The sequence below is a fragment of the Corvus brachyrhynchos genome, unplaced genomic scaffold, assembly GCF_000691975.1.
Source record: "Corvus brachyrhynchos isolate BGI_N302 unplaced genomic scaffold, ASM69197v1 scaffold408, whole genome shotgun sequence".
In the NCBI taxonomy this organism is placed as follows: domain Eukaryota; kingdom Metazoa; phylum Chordata; class Aves; order Passeriformes; family Corvidae; genus Corvus; species Corvus brachyrhynchos.
This window is the reverse complement of record NW_008239759.1, coordinates 1,748,103-1,766,052: the sequence shown is the minus strand read 5'-3', so window position 1 is coordinate 1,766,052 and position 17,950 is coordinate 1,748,103. Positions and strand designations below refer to the sequence as shown.

Here is a 17,950-nt window from a genome sequence, read left to right as displayed (position 1 = left end):
GCCGTGCATCCCCAGCACTTCTATTCCTTCCCAAATCACGGCCGCTGGCACTTCTTACAGTCACTTTGCTCGTTGCCTGCCTCTCTGTCTCCCTACCTTTCCAGGGAGGTTTGAACCGCTGTTCTTTTAATGGTGGGAGATCTTTTGTGCTGACGTGTGACTTCTTTTTCTCTCTGAGGGCAAGCATTTAAAGACATGACTGCAGCCCTGTTCTGTGCAGTTCTGTACCCTCAGTGACATGACGTGCAAAGGATTGTCTTAAACCTCCATCATGGCGTTTCCTAATGATGTGTGTTTCACTTGCTACATTAGGCCTACTGCCAGTAAGGCAATGAAGACATAACACTTAGCAGTTTCTATTTCATTTCCTTAAGTGCAAAATTGCTTTGTAGCTGAAAGCAAAAAAATTCATTTAGCAAGCCAGGCTATTACAGCAGAAGATTATAAAAATACATTCTGGTTTTGGGAAAGAACAATATAAAAAATAACACAGGAATATGTTCAGTTTTTAATGCTGTCAGTGACTCAAAGTCCATGGTATAGAGTGATGAAGGAGGAAGTCAACCGAGGGCAAGTTAGACAGCCCTTAGAAGGGTGAGGAGGTCTTCTCAGGGAGCTCATAGTGAGCTCATGTATGTTGGTGGTTGAGAGGCAGACAACACCTCAAAAATATTCCTTGCTTTGCTGTTGGTTTTCATTCCTTCCTCATCAAGATCATGGAGAAATTTCTACTCTTCCAAGGGAGCTATTAGATCTACTAGCCCATTTCCTCCTCCACATCCTGCAAAGCCTGAGGTCTCCAGGGATGACTAAGCCAATGCTTTCAAGAAAGCAAAGAAGTGAAATAGATATAAACTCCAAGTAACCTCAGTCAAAGCATGGGAGAATACAAGTGGGACAACACAAGAGCTGGACTCTGCTGAGACCAGTACATGGGCTCCAGGCCAGCACAGTTCTTCTAAGATGTCATAGATTTTTAGGAAATAGCAAGAACTTGAGAATGAGCAAATCTCTTTCAAAGCTGGAAGGTAGGGTTGATCACTTGCCAACGTGCTTCTTCAGTGGCAACTGACTGGTAAATTGTAAACTCACTAACTCCAAGGACACTGGGGATATGGGAGACAGAAGTAGGGGAGTACTGAGAGGAGAAGCACAACAACATTCTGGGAATTGATACAGTTTGTTAAATATCAGGTTTATAGAAATGACAGATTTTAGACACTGGCTTTTTGTCACAGTAAAAACACATTTAAGGACAGCACTGAAACATTCAGTGTTGTGAACAGTTCCTGACTTAGCCTTTAAGAAGATTTGAATGGGCCTGATTAATCTTTCAGTTACCTGGTTGCAGGTGAGGACAATCTCACTGAATTCAGGCCATTAGTCATCTACAGCCGGAAGCTGCATGCACTATAATTATAAAATGTAGTATTAACCTGGACACAGAGATTTCTCTCTTTTTCCAACTACAAACTGTTACACAAAGACTTTAAGTTAGAACCAACTAGCTTACTTCACTAAGAAGGAATTTCTTTTTCTGTTCCACATTTCCTCCACAGCGTGTACCTGATCATGGCTGACTCTAGTAAACACTGAGCAGAACAATCAACGAAGCTCTTATAAAATGCTTTTTACATTGCAAGAGTATTTTTTAAAAAATTTTTTTAAACCCCTACTCAGAGGGAGGAGGAAGATGTTAATCTTGTCCATCATAGGGCTGAGAAATGCAAAGAAGAAAACAACCAGCGGGAACATGGATGTAAATCAGCTTGAAAGTAGCACGTTGTTCTGATATTGCCACTGGCAGCTGCTCACATGTTGTACAGCATATAATCATCTAACTGCTGACCCTAAAACATTGTCTGGGGCATTCTGATAAAGGATCCCCAGAAGCCTCTTTCATTGCAACTGGAATGATAGTTCCAATGGATGGATGGCATAGTTTCATATTGAGGTGGAAGGGAGGGCAGTCATATTGTTAAAGACATAGATACACCTTCACCTTGTGTCAGGGGGAGATTTCTTTTACCAAAATGTTGTTAGCTGGAGTCAAACCAAAATATTTTATTTGAGTCTAGATTGAATATTTTGTTATATCAGATGATTATGGTTTTCATAGTTTTGTATCAATTTAGAACATGAATGGTACTTTTGTTACTTTGTTTCTCAGAGCACACAAATTTAATTTTTGATCAAATTAATGGTCCAAACTTGCCAGTAATGATCAGTTATCAGTATTAAAACAAATGGATAATTTATTTTCACTAGTATTTTGCAAAAGCATACAAACCTAATGAAATACTGAGGGAGGGGGATGGTGGCAGGGGGAAGTGAATATTATAATTTTAGCCCCGTACACTGAAAGATAAGCCAGCAGTAGATAAATATACAACTTTTTTTTTGACAGGAATGTGCATCTGTTTCCCATTAACTTTGCTTGAGACAAGCAAGGAGTCAAGGTTTCCTGTGATTTAATTTGAAGAGCAATTTGGATTTCCTGTGCCTCAGCTGGAGGTATTATTGGTATGAGACCAGAAGTGCCCTAACTGTCCTAGGAGTTTCATGTTCCACAAAGAATAATACCTACAGAAATTTAAACAGGATGTCAAGAAGTGTTATATGTGGGCTCTCAGTGCTCTCCAGTGTTTCTAATATAAACTCACGTGAGCTTCATTCTCTCTTTTTGCCACACAAAGCAACCAACTTGGAAAAGACAGTAAGCTAACAAATGCTGTTCAGCATAACTCACGGTGTAATTCTGTCCAGCAGAGGAGCTAAAATTCCACATCACATTCCTGAAAATTACATGACTGATCTGAGTAGCCAAGACTTGTTCACAGAGAGGGAATAGAGCCCGGACAGACAGCTGCAGAGGTCTGGTTGTGTGTGATGTTCAGAAAGGTCTGAACACATTACCTGTGACAGCAAGATCCCGTGATGTTTCTCAGGCTCTATACACAAAAGCAGAGACACTCCAAACTCTTACTTGCTTATTTAAATCACGGCCTTAGTTCCTGTGACCAACACATAATGCTGAATTATATAACACATATTTGCATGAATTATTGAACATTATTAGGAAGATAATGATCATCTGTTAGCTCTTTTTAATGGATTTATTTACAAACTACACTTCATTGTCTTTTGAACAAGGAAATGAGTTATTTTGAGCCATTCAGATTGTCAAGAGGTTAATATATCAGCACTTCTATGGATCTCTTTTTCAAGTGAAATCTTAGTCCCACTGGGTTCATCTCTGGATTTTGCTGTAGGGCTTGATATAGCGGATATTTTCACCTCTTGGGCTTCCTGATTACTGAGAGAGCTCTGGAGAGTCAAGTGTAGGAATTGTGATTTTTAGACATCCTGTACTCAGGTAACTATTCTTGCATACAGAGAGATTTGTATCTAAGGTACTCATCACTCATGTTTCCTCTTAACCAGAACAATCCACAAGACACAGGCTTTTAATTCAGGTACCTCAAACGGGGCAATGCTGGTTATTGTTTGCAGCTTACTTACTTCCTTTTGGCTTGTGCTGTCTTAGGAACTTGTAACAACTATTTTAAAATTGAGTCACTGTCAGTTTTGAGGAAAAAATTTGCATTGTTTCTTTGACAGTGTAAACTATGTTGCTTTTTTTCTGGTTATGGTTAAACTGTACTGGACTTTGTAAGATCATACCATCACTGGATATTTATGAAGCTTCAAACCATTCTGTTGTTTAATGGTCCAGAAAAAGAAAGTAACCTGAAAAACTGTTTGCCTGATTGTGACTGCAGTACATAACTCTTCATAACGAATAGAACACACAAAAAAGACTTATTTTAAGCTATGATGTTACAAACATTAGTATTTTTTTTTTTAATTCACACCTTTTTTTCCTGCGTTTTCATTGTTGTTGTTGGGTCTTTTAAATGTTCATTTTGTATCCAGACATTGGGATTTTTTAGATGAAAGGCAGAAGAGCAGTTTTGACCTCATGTTTCATGTTTTAGAGGCCCTGTTGATCTCAAACAACAAGAAAGCAAGAAAAGCAATCTACCCTGCTACTCTATTGAACTTGTTTTAGGCTATTCCAGGCTATTCCTGGAAAGTATACATCTTCTAATGTTTTTTTCCACTATTTACATTTTTTAGTTTATGAGATTTTCATTTTTCACATTGAGATTCTTCAGTGTTACTGATCCCACAGCTTAGACACCTCATGATTTATTAGCCTGTATTTATAGCTGATATGTGGCATTTGTCATATCATTCCACATAAATATTCTCTCAACACTGCAGCAATATTATCTAATAAAAACACGATGAACAGAACTTCTATGCTTCTCCACGATTTTTTACTAAAATCAGAGCCAAATGCTTATACATTCTAGTCAGGCAGCTGAAGTTTGACTTCACTTACGACATTCACTAATAAGTGATAATTATTCATAAAGAGACAGTATTCTAGTGCTACATATGGGGTGTACTGATCTTGAAACAAAATTGATGAGTGCTATCATCAGGTACGGAAAATTGCACAAAGAGGTTTATTTACAGTTAATAGCTATTCTATCACATATGATCTTCTGTTACAAAATAAAACAGCTTTTCTTATCTTTTACTATCAGACATTTTATCTCAATTTAAAGGCTTTAGAGATCTCTTACAACCGGTATTAGTGCAATAATACCTGACTGGAGCTCAAAACAATTCTGGAAGTAACATGAAAGAAACCTCTTTAATGATGTGACCTCCAGGTCTCAGAAGGATACAGCAATACCAAGAAGAAACATGACTTTTGTTCTGTATGAACAACCTTCTCTCACTTCTCCAGATCCAGATCAAGATGCTTGGGTAATTACGTGCTGAAACAGAAGCTAGAATTGTGACCTAGCTTACTTTGACAATAATCCCTCAAGAGTCTTCAGGTTTGTAATATTTTTTGCAGTTGGTGGTTTCAACTACCTACTGTTGAAATATGTGGAAATCCTGAACAATTTGCTTTGTGGAAATAATATTTGACCATACAAAATATGGGATGGTTTAAAACAGAATTTGTTTGGGGTTTTTTTGGCTGGTACTAGCATGTATTTTTTTGATCTCTTCATAAAGCCCTGGCCATGCCAGGTTCTTTCTTGGTGACACAGAACATCTGTTGCTGTCTGTGGAAACCTTGGCCTTCTGTGCTCTGTGTGACTCAAGAGCCATACGGATAATGTTTACACAGAACCATTTGTAGCGCTGCTGATAACACAAGTGAGTGCTGCTTTTTCACATGCATTGGTAGATTTTTCTGAGCAGTCAGACCGGCACATCCCTACCCAAACCATACTTTGGAAGTGTAGTCTGTATATGCCTGTCTTCAGTCAAACCTTTCCCTTTCCTGGAATGTTTCCAAGGCTTCCATATGTTAAAGCAGTGCTTTCCCTTACTAAATAAATAAAAGTGTTTTACTTGGTTTTCTCTTACTAAATCAAGGATTGAAATGAAAATGGCAAATACCCAAATGTACATCCAGTGACTAATGTGAGAAAATGCTTTCTTACATCCCTAATGTATTTCCATAGCTGTGCCAGAATTTTGAGAAAATTCTGGCAGCTGAGCTCAAGAAATCCAACACTTATTCTTTATTTCATTGTATCTTTCATTAAGAAAGGAATGATCTCTGACCCAGAGAGTTTAATAAACAGCCTTGCATGGACTTTGGTGGACTGTGGATCAGTCCTGGAGGATTTATCTGCAAAGGCAGTTGCTAGGTTTTTTCTCACCTAATTATAAACATTTTTATATAAACATCTACGAAATCACACCAGTCAGGGGAAAGCAGAACATGACTATCAGTACTACTTTAGTGTCTGCTTGGAGATGAGAGGAATCATGTCCAGTGAGTTCTTATATTCCTCTATACAAAGGGGAACTCTAATCTTGAGACATTTCCATTTGGTTTAGTCAGATGAATCCCATCAGAAAATTTAATTGTCTGTTCTTCTCCTGTGAGTTCCCTTCCAGTTCCTAAAACATCTCTGCCAAAGATGAGGCATTTATCAAATAATGTGTGCTACAAAAGTCAACACTGTAATCAGGATGATAATTGCAATGCACGTTTAATTTGTAAAAGCAATTAAGAATACCTGCTCCTTTCTGTTTTGGGTTGACATCGTTTAAGGCGTAATTGTTCTGGCTATTTTAATAGTAAAAAATGGACTAAATTTTTCAATTAGCCCTTCAAGTTGCACATCTGAAAGAGGTGAAGTTGTTATGATGTGGTATTAACTTTGAAAAAATTGGCCAATTATGTCTTTTTCTGCACGTGTAACTCCCCACTGTGCCTTCTAGAGTGTGGCCTGAAGAACAAAATATACCAGTGTAATGAAGATACAAAACCACTTTGCCTGGTTTATCACATGTAAACCATGTGATATTATTTATAACAAAGAAAAAGTTAAATTATATCAGTGTTCAAAAGAAGTCCATGCTTTTTAGCACCACAGCTTCATGATTTACAGTCTCTGAAGGGTACAGTGAAGTGTTTAGGGAGAAAAGACTAGCAGTCTTGAAATTCACGAGCAGATCATCATTTTAAAAACCTGTGTCACCCGTGCATATTTGGAGACCATGACAAATGTGAGTATAAAAATACACTAAAAAAAAAAAGGAAAATGGTCACAATATTCAACATTAGTAATAAATTATTACAACTTTGTCAGAAGTATGGGAGAAATGCAAAGGTACTTTGGGGGGCTTTAAATGGAATTTAAACTCTGTAGTGGTGGGAACACTCATTCAGCATCAGGAAAGCTGGACTGCATGCTCATCTCAGCCTCAGGGATTTGCATTAATCTTTGTCAATTCCTAAGAAAATGAGTGCTATAATTAGCAGACTGTACACTAACCAAGCCTATGGTTGATGATGGAACATTTTGCAGCTAAGAGCACAAGTCCTAGAACTGAAAAAGAAGCAAGAATTTGTAACACAATGTTATTATGCTAGCTAGAATTGTATACAAATCTCATGAACCATCAGATGTCAGATATGACTGTTGAATCTGTTAAGAGCTGTAATTTGTGTGAGTTATTTCACTCCCTGCTCTCAATTTCTGAAAGTACATAAAACCCCCTACTCTGAATTTCATTAAAACACCATATTCTTCACAGATACTTATATGCTTTAACAAAATCTAGTCTTCTGTTTCAGGAAAAGAGAAAGCTGAGAACAAAGATTCTGAGAATCCAAGAGAGTTCCAGCAATTAAAATAGATGTTTCAAGCATCCTAATGGTAGGTTAAGACAGAAGGGACAAAAAAATGTTTGTATAATGTATGGCCTTTGCTACACTTCCTAGAAAAAAAGAAAACATCCTCCCAACACAAGCATGACAGTAAAAAATGTAGCATTACAGATAGCTTGAACTTTGTTTCCCTATACCAGTGTGGTAGATAGGGGAAAAATAAAAGGATGTGTGAAAAAATTACGTTCTTTTCCACAGGTGTTTCAAAAAGGTGACAGAGACTGTTAGTATGAACAAGCATAAAATTGTATTTTTAATTGCTCTCAGACTATTTAATGAACCAATGCGTACTCCCTTAAATAAACTACGAGTGATATTTGTCTCATGGGCATCAATGGTGTAAAAGTTAGGCATCAAACTTCTCCTCTGTAGCAATGGAAAGCTCTTGCCACTCTCCATTGACCACAGAAGCAGCTGAAACTGTCATACAAGGGCTGAAGCTTAAAAATAAGTGAGAAAATCTGGTTTTGTCCTAGCACAACAGTGTTTTGAAATGATGATTGCTGAATATTATTTTAGTGATAGTTTTTAGAATTTTTCCAAAAAGATGACTGTAGGAATGCTGAGGAAACAGATTTGTTTCTTTAGGGTAGAATCAAGAGACAGCCGAGAAGTGAATTTTGAAAAGACAGAAATAAACTCTATATATTCAGAAAATATAATCAGATCTTTTTTAAGTAATTGAGGCAGCTCTATAGTCACTGAGATAAAAAATTATCTGAAAGTGAGAGCACAGGTAATTTTTCTTTTACTTGACTTTAGTACAATTTTCATGAACAATTTCTGCCATTTTTCTAACTTAGAATATGATTCATCAACTTGAAATAATTCTAAACCCTGCAATTTTTATTAGACGCTTGAGTTCATTGACAAGCAACAGAAAAGTTGCTATCTATGAAAAAAAAAATTGTCCCAAGTTTTCCTTTCTCTGTGTGTAATTAACTGTCCATTGGAAATAACCAAACGATCATAATCAATACAGTTCTGATTTACATGAGGTGAGTGTGAGAAATGAAAAATAGAGAAGAAAGAAAGAATACAATCACAGTGCCACTGGACAACACTGGGAGTATTTTCTGGCAGACTTTTCAAAAAACTAAGACAACTCCAACTTGTCAACCTAGGAGGATACGCCATCATCACAGAAGTATCAGCCTCTGTGACTGGTTTAGGTTGATGTCAGTGCAGTTAAGAAGACACACAAATTGGAGCCTTTTACATGCTTGGATCCGCTGTCAAGAGAGCCAACAGTGCTGGGCTTTCAGGCAGAGAAAATCAAACGCCAATGATTTAAAATTGTTCTATCAGAAGTTTGGCCATGGCCAGCTCTTCCAAAGCAGTTGTCAGACACATTTGTGGTAGTATGACTAATTTGATATATAATACAGGATTATCTGGTGATCACTTCCTGGTCTTCACCTGGGGCAATACAAGAAGAATTTGTGTATTTAGAACAGATTTTTATGAAAAACTGCAGAAGCATCAGAAAAAATATGAAGTTTATTGAGGTAACAAAAAATACTTAGTAGCTGATGGAGCCTCTTATTTAGGAGTACCTGGTTAAATAAATTATTTTTATCTTCAGTTTCTTCCAGACTGGTTTGTTTCTGCCTACAGATACAATTCTTCTTTGGAAGTGAGGAAGTGCAAATGGCTGGTGTCTGGCACTCCAACTGGTTCTTTCCAAACAAACACACATGAAAATTTGCATTAATACCTGTACCTCCAGTATCTATTTCGGAAATAATTGCATCTTATTCTTCCATGTATGGAGCTTTGTAGCACAGTAAGTTTCCTTCCAGACAGAGTTAAAGTTGTACTCTGGCATACCAGACCTCCAACATACCCTAAGTGATCTTTTCCTACAGTGACTTTGTCAAGAAGTTTGTGATTTGTGATTAAGATTCACTGTAATAGTTTGTTCTTGCTGGTTTTATCTGTTATTTTTCAGTGTAATTCATCTCAACCAGTGACTTCAGAACAGTAAATGAAAGTAGCGTGCTGTGAAACAGCAGGAGCTGTGAGCTGTTCCTTCACACTGACATAAACCCACTGAAATCCAGTGGTATAAGTCCACCACAGAACCGATGACTCACAGCAAAATACAAAAATTACCAATGCTTTTCAGTCAGTAAAATTGTCTTTAAGGTTATATACGCTTATTTTGTGGTGACGATAAAGCACCACATTAGCATTAATGTGATTTTTTTTTTAAGTAGAGAATATTTGTGATAGGTTGCTATTAAAATTAGGGTGGTGACCAGGTTGTGTTCATCTACTTTCTGTCCCATGTATTGCGGGGTGATTAGCCCATCTTATTTTCCCTCATGACACTTTCAAATCAGATCGATACCTTCTTCTTGACAAAGCTAGCCATACTTGTCTAAGTATATATTGAACAAGTTCTGGCTGTTTGTTTTAGCTGTGAAACAGGTACCTGTAAACAGAACTTGGTTGGCATTAATACTGCCATTCACAGCACCTGTCTTGCCAAACATCACACCAGGTAGTATGGAAAACAAGCTTCATTAACAAGTTCACAGCACTGGTTCACAAGTCATTGCATAAAATTTGGCAGCCTGCGTTACTGAAAAGAGCAGAACAAATGTTTGGGATATTACCCTCTGAGTTTAAAACCTGAATCCTACTGGGTTGCTCACAGATGACTTTGCATGGATAAATAAAATTACTGAGAAAAATTATATTAAAATGACACAAGTGTCTGGTTTTACCTTCCTTTGACAGTCAAACTGTAACAAAGGAATTAACATTCCCATAATTTGGAAACAGAAAGCTGATGTCTTGTTCTGCATCATTCTGAGACCTCCCTCTGACAGCAGAAGAAGCAGGACAAGGTTATCCCTCTCTTATTTTCTGATTAACTGTTCTCAGAAAACTGTCACTCTCCCAGACTTTTAATCTTGTCACTCTCCCCCAAATATTCCTTATTTCTGTAATGTGCAAAGCATACCAGTACATTTCTGGATAGCATAACTAAAACATTTGCATATGTATTTTTAACGCAAACCTGTGAGGCAGTAGATCAATTAAAGCATATTTCTGTGGATCCAAGGAGCATATCTGGGAATCAGTCTGCACATGTGATGAAAGCTGCATCAGTAAATACAGATGCATGTGTTATTTGGTTATTTGAAAGGACAAAAAGACAGCTGTCCAAGGATGCTTGTTATATTGCCTGCTTTTGTGATGCTGATTATACCCAGAAGTATATAGTTAAACACAGAGGTTATCTTTGCTTTCTTAGCACACTGATCTCTACCTTTGATTTCTCTATCTGCAGACACCAGTATTTTTTGTAACTCAATATAGAAGGGACAAATGCAACTTCATAGATTCATAGAATATGCTGAGATGACAGGTACCCATTAGGATCATCAAGTCCAGCTCCTGGCCCTGTGCAGAATAACCCAGGAGTCACACCATGTACCTGAGAGCATCATCCAAGGACTTCTTGAATTCTGTCAGGCTGGTGCTGTGACCACTTCCCTGGGGAGCCTGTTCTAGTGCCCAACTACCCTGTGGGTGAAGAACTTTTTCCTAACATCCAATTTAAACCTCCCCTGACACAACTTCAGGCCATTCCTTTGGGTCCTGTCACTGGGGCCACAGACCAGAGATCAGTATCTGCCCTGCTCTTCCCCTCATGAGGAAGTTGCAGACTGCAATGAGTTCTCCCCTCAGTCTCCTCCAGGCTGAACAGACCAAGTAGCCTCAGCTGCTCCACATGCTTCTCCCCAGACCCTTCTCTGTCCTCATGATCCTCCTCTGGATGCTCTCTAAGACCTTAATGTCTGTTTTTTATGTTGAGGCACCAAAAACTGGCCCCAGCACTCCACCAGTGCAGAGCAGAGTGTGACAATCCCCTCCCTTGCCCAGCTGGCAATGCTGTGCCTGATGCACCCCAGGACAGGGTTGGCCCTCACACCGGAGAACTTGAGATATTTAAAGAGAATTTGTTAGGCAGTGAGAAGAACTCTTTCAGACTTCCATGTCTGTTTCTGTACAAGAGATTTTCTTAGGACTGGCACTAGGACAAGCAAAATTTGTATTATATTTTATATATACATATGAAAATCAGCTCAGTTTGGTTGGAGTGTGGTGCTAATAACACCAAGGTTTTGGCTTCAACAATTCGCTTAAAAGTTGGACTTGATGATTCTTGTGGGTCCCTTCCAACTCAGAATCTTTTGTGATGCTATGAACCTAACAAGACTTAGAAAGATTGAGGAAGTCAAATAGTATAACTCTCAGTACAAAGTCCATCACTATGCATAAAATACAAGCAAAGATAAGGACACACAATATGTGTTTCTACCAAGATCATGTCAAAATATAAGAAGCAATTAAAAGCCTTACTAGACCAAATGATTTCAAATGTTAAGAAAATTAACACTGCAGTTGAAAAACAAATGAGTCAAATGTGAGAAATGAGGGAACTCATTTAAGAATATCTTCCTTCTTGTGCAAGAACAGACCCATTAGTACAAGGCAAAATGAAAGGTTTGGGGATGTACAGATGTCTGTGTACAGAGGTCTGAATTAAGTGCTTTGAGTTAGGCTATAGAGGCATGCATCTCCTCACTGACTCCAAGGACACTTAGGGAGCTTCACCTCTGAACCTTTTTGTCTGCTAAAGCGACAAATGTGAATACATATATCCCACCAACTTCAACATATTCACAAATTCTGCTTTCTTAGGCTGCTATTCCACTTCTATAACAAAGAATTCCCTAAATTTTTAGAAAATTTTTCAATAAACTTAAAGAACAAATGATATAAAGATGCAATGGATATTATTTATTTAGTTATAGGAATTAACAAGTGATGATTCAGGCATACTTAGCAATTTTGTTTTCATTTGAAAAACAGGAATACTGCTGAAGTTTACATTAAGAACTTCAATGCTGTCCTTCAATCAGTGTCAGTACACATCCAGTCCAGATGAAAGGAGAACAGCTGTATGAATCTGCTAATTAAGAAATCAAGAATTTTTTCACCTTAGTCAGATTAGTCAGATTTCTTTACATCACTGACTACCTAAACACAGGGGGCTGGCCCTAACATTCAGTTTGATATTTCAGACACTCACTTAGTGCCTAGAAGGCGAGCTACAACATTTGAATGAACTTACTGGAAAATTCAAGTGCTGGTATAAGTGTAAATGTACTAGAGTAATTACTCTGTAAAGTATTAAAAATGCTTAGCCTGGATTTACCAAATTAATAAAACCTTAAGAACTAGAGAACTTCCGTTTTCAACTTGTCTGAAAAAAGATTCGATTCACTTCAACAAGGATTTACAAAGGCTCCATTTCATTTAGAGAAGCTGTACCTTTAGGAAAGTTAAACAAATAAAATTGTGTTAGACATGCTACATATTGATAGATAGCAGTATATATATATACATACATATATTCAAACGACAGTTAAAAAACGTGCATATTAAACAAGTAATCCAGACACATCTAAAAGCAAATCCAGGGAATGAAAGTGGACAATGATTAGAGAAGCAAAGGAATAGGGGCTGGTGGTTCGTTTATTTTCTCCTGAACAGAAGACATAAGTAATTGATGTTTGTATACAGTCTAGAATCACACCAAAAAAACTGTCCTGAAGAGGTGGCAGGATTTCCTGAGACTGGTCCATCTGAAAAGAGGATGTAAACTGCCTTTAATTTTGTGTCTTGGTGGCTAACCAGGCTGAATAAGTTTAAGAGAAGAGACAAGAAGAGCTGTTTCACAATTTTCTTTCTAATTATACAAAGGACAAGTTCCCTATAGCTCAGACAGATGCATCAGGGGAGATTTCTGGGTGAGAAATTGCTCTGTTTACTTGGCCTGAAAATGACCTCTCTCCTGTCTACCTCTAGCCCATTGTTAATCAACCAGCTCAACCAGGGAAACAAACTGGAGGATCACTTTCCTTCTTCATGCCAATATTCATTTTGTACCCACTTAAAACCTGTCTGGGATACTTGGGTGATACAACCTACTGGCAGCAGAAACATGGCATAGTCTTTCACACTCTGGTAATCTGTCAATTAATAGATTTAGATTATAGTCTTTGTTAAAGTGAAGAAAAGATCAGTGTTTATTTATTCTCACAGATCCCATCAGGTAATTAGATGACCATTTTTATTTCTAGATAAGAAGTAGGAAAGCAATCAGAATTACTGTGGCTGAGCTGCTTAGAGACTATTAATTAACTGCATTACTGTGACTGAGCTGCTTAGAAACTATTAATTAACTGCATTAAGATTTTGATATGAAGTTTCATAGTTGTACTGACTAGACAGAGTTTTGGAGAGTTTACAATCCTTCAAAGTTCTGCAGTCTTATGTGCCATCTAAATAGTTTGCACTGCCAGTTCGCCTCTGTGGGTGTGAGGAACGCTGGCAGCATGAGCAAGGGATAGGTGTTGGCTCTAACCAGTGCTACAAAGAGAGGATTAAGACATGCTCAGAGCTTTGACAGCAAACAGGCTTTGCCTAACTCCAGTAAACAAGCTGAGGTTGAAGCTGGTCTGGTCAACTGATTCCAAGGGCATCAGAGGCAACCAACTAAATCAGAGCAAAAGATGAGGTTTTAGTCTTTTTTATTGGTAAGGGCAGTACAGTTCATTCCTACCCTGCTGAAATCATTCTTCAAAACAGTCTGCTCATACTGAGATTAGCACAGATGACATGTTCTGGATTTTATTCACACAGGGAGAGTGACCAAGATTTCCATACATTGTAAGCGTAAATTTGTGTCTGCAGCCACTATAAATGAAAGAAACAGTAATATTTGGCAACAGCCTGTTTTGAAAACTAAATATGGAGTAAAATGAAATGCCCACATGGGGGAGTTATTGCAGAACAGTTAAGCCAGATTCTCTGTTAAAGCAAGCACTCCCAGACTTTGTGAAGAACCGTCGAACTGACAGTGGTATGAAACAGAACAGTATTATTCTCTGTAAGCAAAGCACTGGGCACCTCTTGTTTGTGCCTTCTTCATGTGGCAGGTTTGTCCAGATCACTCTTTTCCACATAGGTGAATAATAGTGACAAATACACAGTGTAGAGTAAAACCTCTAAATGTCCAAATATAACCTGAATGTGCCCAGGAAAATTATTTACACTTATTGAAAAAGTCATCATTCTTTAAAAAACTGTGTGCAGCCATGCTTGGATATCAGCTTCTGATTGAGCAAGAATTTTGAAAAGAGCCTAGTACCATCTATCATTGTTAAAATTTCAGACAACATAAACTGGAAGTGACATGTAGCTGAAAGGAACTTCACAGAGTTTGCTATGAACACAATAGAGCTGGCTGTAGCTGTTCAAATGGCTCTCTTCATATCCAAGAGTCAGAAGCATGCATGCACTCATCTGCTGGGGCATTTTGAATGCCCCAGCCAAAACGGTGATGCAGCAGATGTCATATGTACTCAAATCAAAATCAAAAACCTGTCGTCTTTGCTGGGTAATTCCAGACACGAATAAAGGCACACAGCAAGAAAACCCATAACAGAAACAGATTTTACTTTTTAAAACATCACTGTGGCAAGAAAGAGAAGTCTCATAACTATGGAGAACTAGAAAAAATTCTTCTATAACTGGTAGACATCAGGGAGATACAGAAAAATCCCTGGAGAACTGCATACTTAGGCATGAGCAATTTAAGAAAAGAAGAATTTTAGGCACCCAGATCTTACATTCTGGGGATTATAAATCAAATTCACTTCAGCATTTATGTGATATTCCAAAGATGAATAAGATTTTTTGGCTCTGCAGAGAGATAAATCTACAGTTTATTAGCAATCTGCAAAAGAACAAGAAAATGAACATCACTGTGAGGCTGGAAAGGCATGTCAATGTTTTTCATGTCTTTGAAAATGAAATCAAATTTTTGACTGTGTAATATTTACATTTAATATTAAAATTTATGACACTAATTAAAAAAGAAAATGAACACTTGCGCTCCAAAGTGACATAATCACCTATGACAGATAAATCGTCAACTTTCCTGATACTACTAGTAGTCACTGTGTACTGGGTACACCTTTGGTGTTCCTGAATGGTTGAAGCTGTTGTTTATAAATCATATAAACTTGTATTGCTACTAGATGGCAAGATTTGTGATTTCATTCATTTGCTCAAATGTTTGAGAACTTTGCACTCTGAAGAAGTCATGTGCTGCATTGATCTAATAAAAAGTCAGCTGATTTCTCACATTTGCCTTAGCCCTTTCCTGAATAAAAGTCAGGAATGTGTCTTCAGCAAGAAAAGAGGAGAAAGATGTTAGATGTTTGACAGAATTTACCCATTGTATGAAAAGAGATTATTCAGGTAATACAACTTTTAGATGAAGACAGTAAATCTTGTTTTGGAATGTTGATCACAGACACTTGCAAATCACGTTTTCAAACAAGCACAAGACAAACTTATACCAGTACAAGGCCTGAGTGCAGAAAACACTTCGCTGACACATCAGATATTTAGTGGTACAACATTATCCAACCAGCTTCTTCCTAGGGGAATGAATCCAGGTATGTGCTTCTGATCCCATTGTTATGAACAGATTTGTCATTCACTCTGGATAGACCAGAGCTTATCTCAGAGTGCCCACTGTCTCAGCGGAATGCTGTGTCATAAGGATCACTGAAAATCCCCAGATTATATGACTTTGATATGAGCCTACTCTGTGGCAAAACTTCTAAAAATTCTTCCTTCTAATGTGGCATCCAGATGATAGCCCAGTTAGACAGATAGACTAAGTCCTGTGTCCGTTGGTGCATAAACTAAAGCCTCAGGGAAGATGGGTCCAGCCTGGTTATGTCATGGAAGTCATCGAAATAAAGTCAGAAGTCAAGGGTGCATAATAGCACATCTGGTCAAATGTTTAACGATGGCCTGATCCAGAGATAGTTAAAGTCCATGACAGACTCATATGGCTTTTGCAGGACTTCTGTAGAGCTACTATTTTGTTCATATTTTTTTTCCTTAACATAGGTGTGACAGAGCTTTCCTATTTTTAACTACTGGTTATAAGTAACAAAATCCTTGATACTTAAACCCTTTGCTACTTTTAGCATAATTTCAAAAAGTCTGCATTAGTTGTCAGTGAAAATTTCTATTTCTGTAGCTGAGGAATATATCTAAAATTTAGTTCATTCCCTTGCTAATGAAGTGTTAGAATATTACTCCTACTCATATTCCAGTCTAGCTCATATTTATTTTAGTACAAAAATAGCAAAGGAAGTAATACATTTAAATCAGCCTTATATGTCCAACAATGATGTTTTTCTCTGTGAGCAATCATGCTTTTCAGCTAGAAGCTATGCACAACCAGGAATAATTTAAAAAAAAAAATCGAATGCTAGTTCTTTATTTTGGAGTAAGGAAAGATTTTTAAAATCAACATCTATCCTGTAGCTAGTGATTGAAGGGCAGTGATTGAATCCACAAGAATAATCAAATTCAAAGAACATGACTGCATGTCTCTGGCATGCAATGTCCTTTATTAGAGAACAAGGAAATGTTCACTGGGGGACTTCCAAAGGTTTGTCTTCACCAAAGAGGATTTCCAAAGATGCCTCCTTGTGTCTGCTGGTGGACACTTTGTGCTAGATGGTGCTCCAAGGCTGACCAGGGTTTCGGTTTGACTGGGTATCACTGGCAGTGAGCTTCAGTGAAGGCATAAGAGATTTTTCATGGCAAAAATAGTAATAAGAAGCACTCCTGTGAATTAAGATTAATTTAATTAAAATTGCCAGCTGGAAATGCACTGTTGTGGTGACACCACTGGTCTCCTGGAATTGTATAGGAGGGACTTTTCTCTAACAGAAATTGAAGTCCCCGCTTGTATACCAGTATGTCTTCTCTCCTCAGTCAGCTGCTTCAGGGTTAGGCTTTGAAGCCTGTGCTGCTCACTAATAGTCTTCTTTTACAGACAGTCAAAAGAAGTGAGCATCTTCAAGAGAGTTCATCTCCTTCTAAGACAGATGGCTAAGACAAGTTTTCTTCTTCAGGAAGAAATTCTTTGCTCAGGCAGAAACTCTATTTTACTGTGAGGGTGGTGAGGCACTGGCACAGGTTGCCCAGATAAGCTGTGGATGGCCCATCCCGGAGAGTGCTCAAGGCCAGCCTGGATGATGCCCTGAGCAACCTGGTCTAGTGAAAGGTGTCCGTCTCCATGGCAGGGGGGTTGGAACTACAAGATGTTTAAGGTCACTTCCAGCCCAGGCCATTCCATGATTCTATTCTGTGATTCTATGGAGTCATCTTATTTTTCTCATTTGCCTACAAAGGAAGCCAAGGTGAGTAGTGAACATTTAAACTTTTTTAAACTCTAATTTTTTTAGTTGAATAAGATGAATCCCGTATAAAATTCAGGAGACAAAAGCCATTACTGTGTTTAGGACATATGGGGTAGTGGAATGTATAGTGGTAATGTGGCTGGGGGGATTTCTGCAGATTTAATTTGAATCTTTAACATGATTAAAGAGACTCTGGTTTCCAGTGTGAGTGTAAACAGGCCAAAGTGAGGAGGACCTTCATCTTTAAACAACCTTCCTTGTATCAGTATTTGGGTTAATGACTGGTGTCATTCATGGGCTGTCACAGTCACATTTTCCTTCTTATCAGAAAGTGCCTGCAAGCCCAGTTTGCTTG

The 17,950-nt window shown here is 37.9% G+C and overlaps 1 long non-coding RNA gene across 1 annotated transcript; it reads right to left on the bottom strand.

The window, feature by feature from the left end:
- Positions 1-665: 665 nt before the first annotated feature.
- LOC108448749 lies at positions 666-17,502 on the bottom strand. The gene is made up of 3 exons (XR_001864756.1): positions 17,345-17,502; positions 9,754-9,758; positions 666-675 (listed from the first exon to the last, which is right to left on the bottom strand). It is a non-coding gene; the product is annotated as an uncharacterized LOC108448749 (long non-coding RNA).
- Between the last annotated feature and the right edge of the window lie 448 nt (positions 17,503-17,950).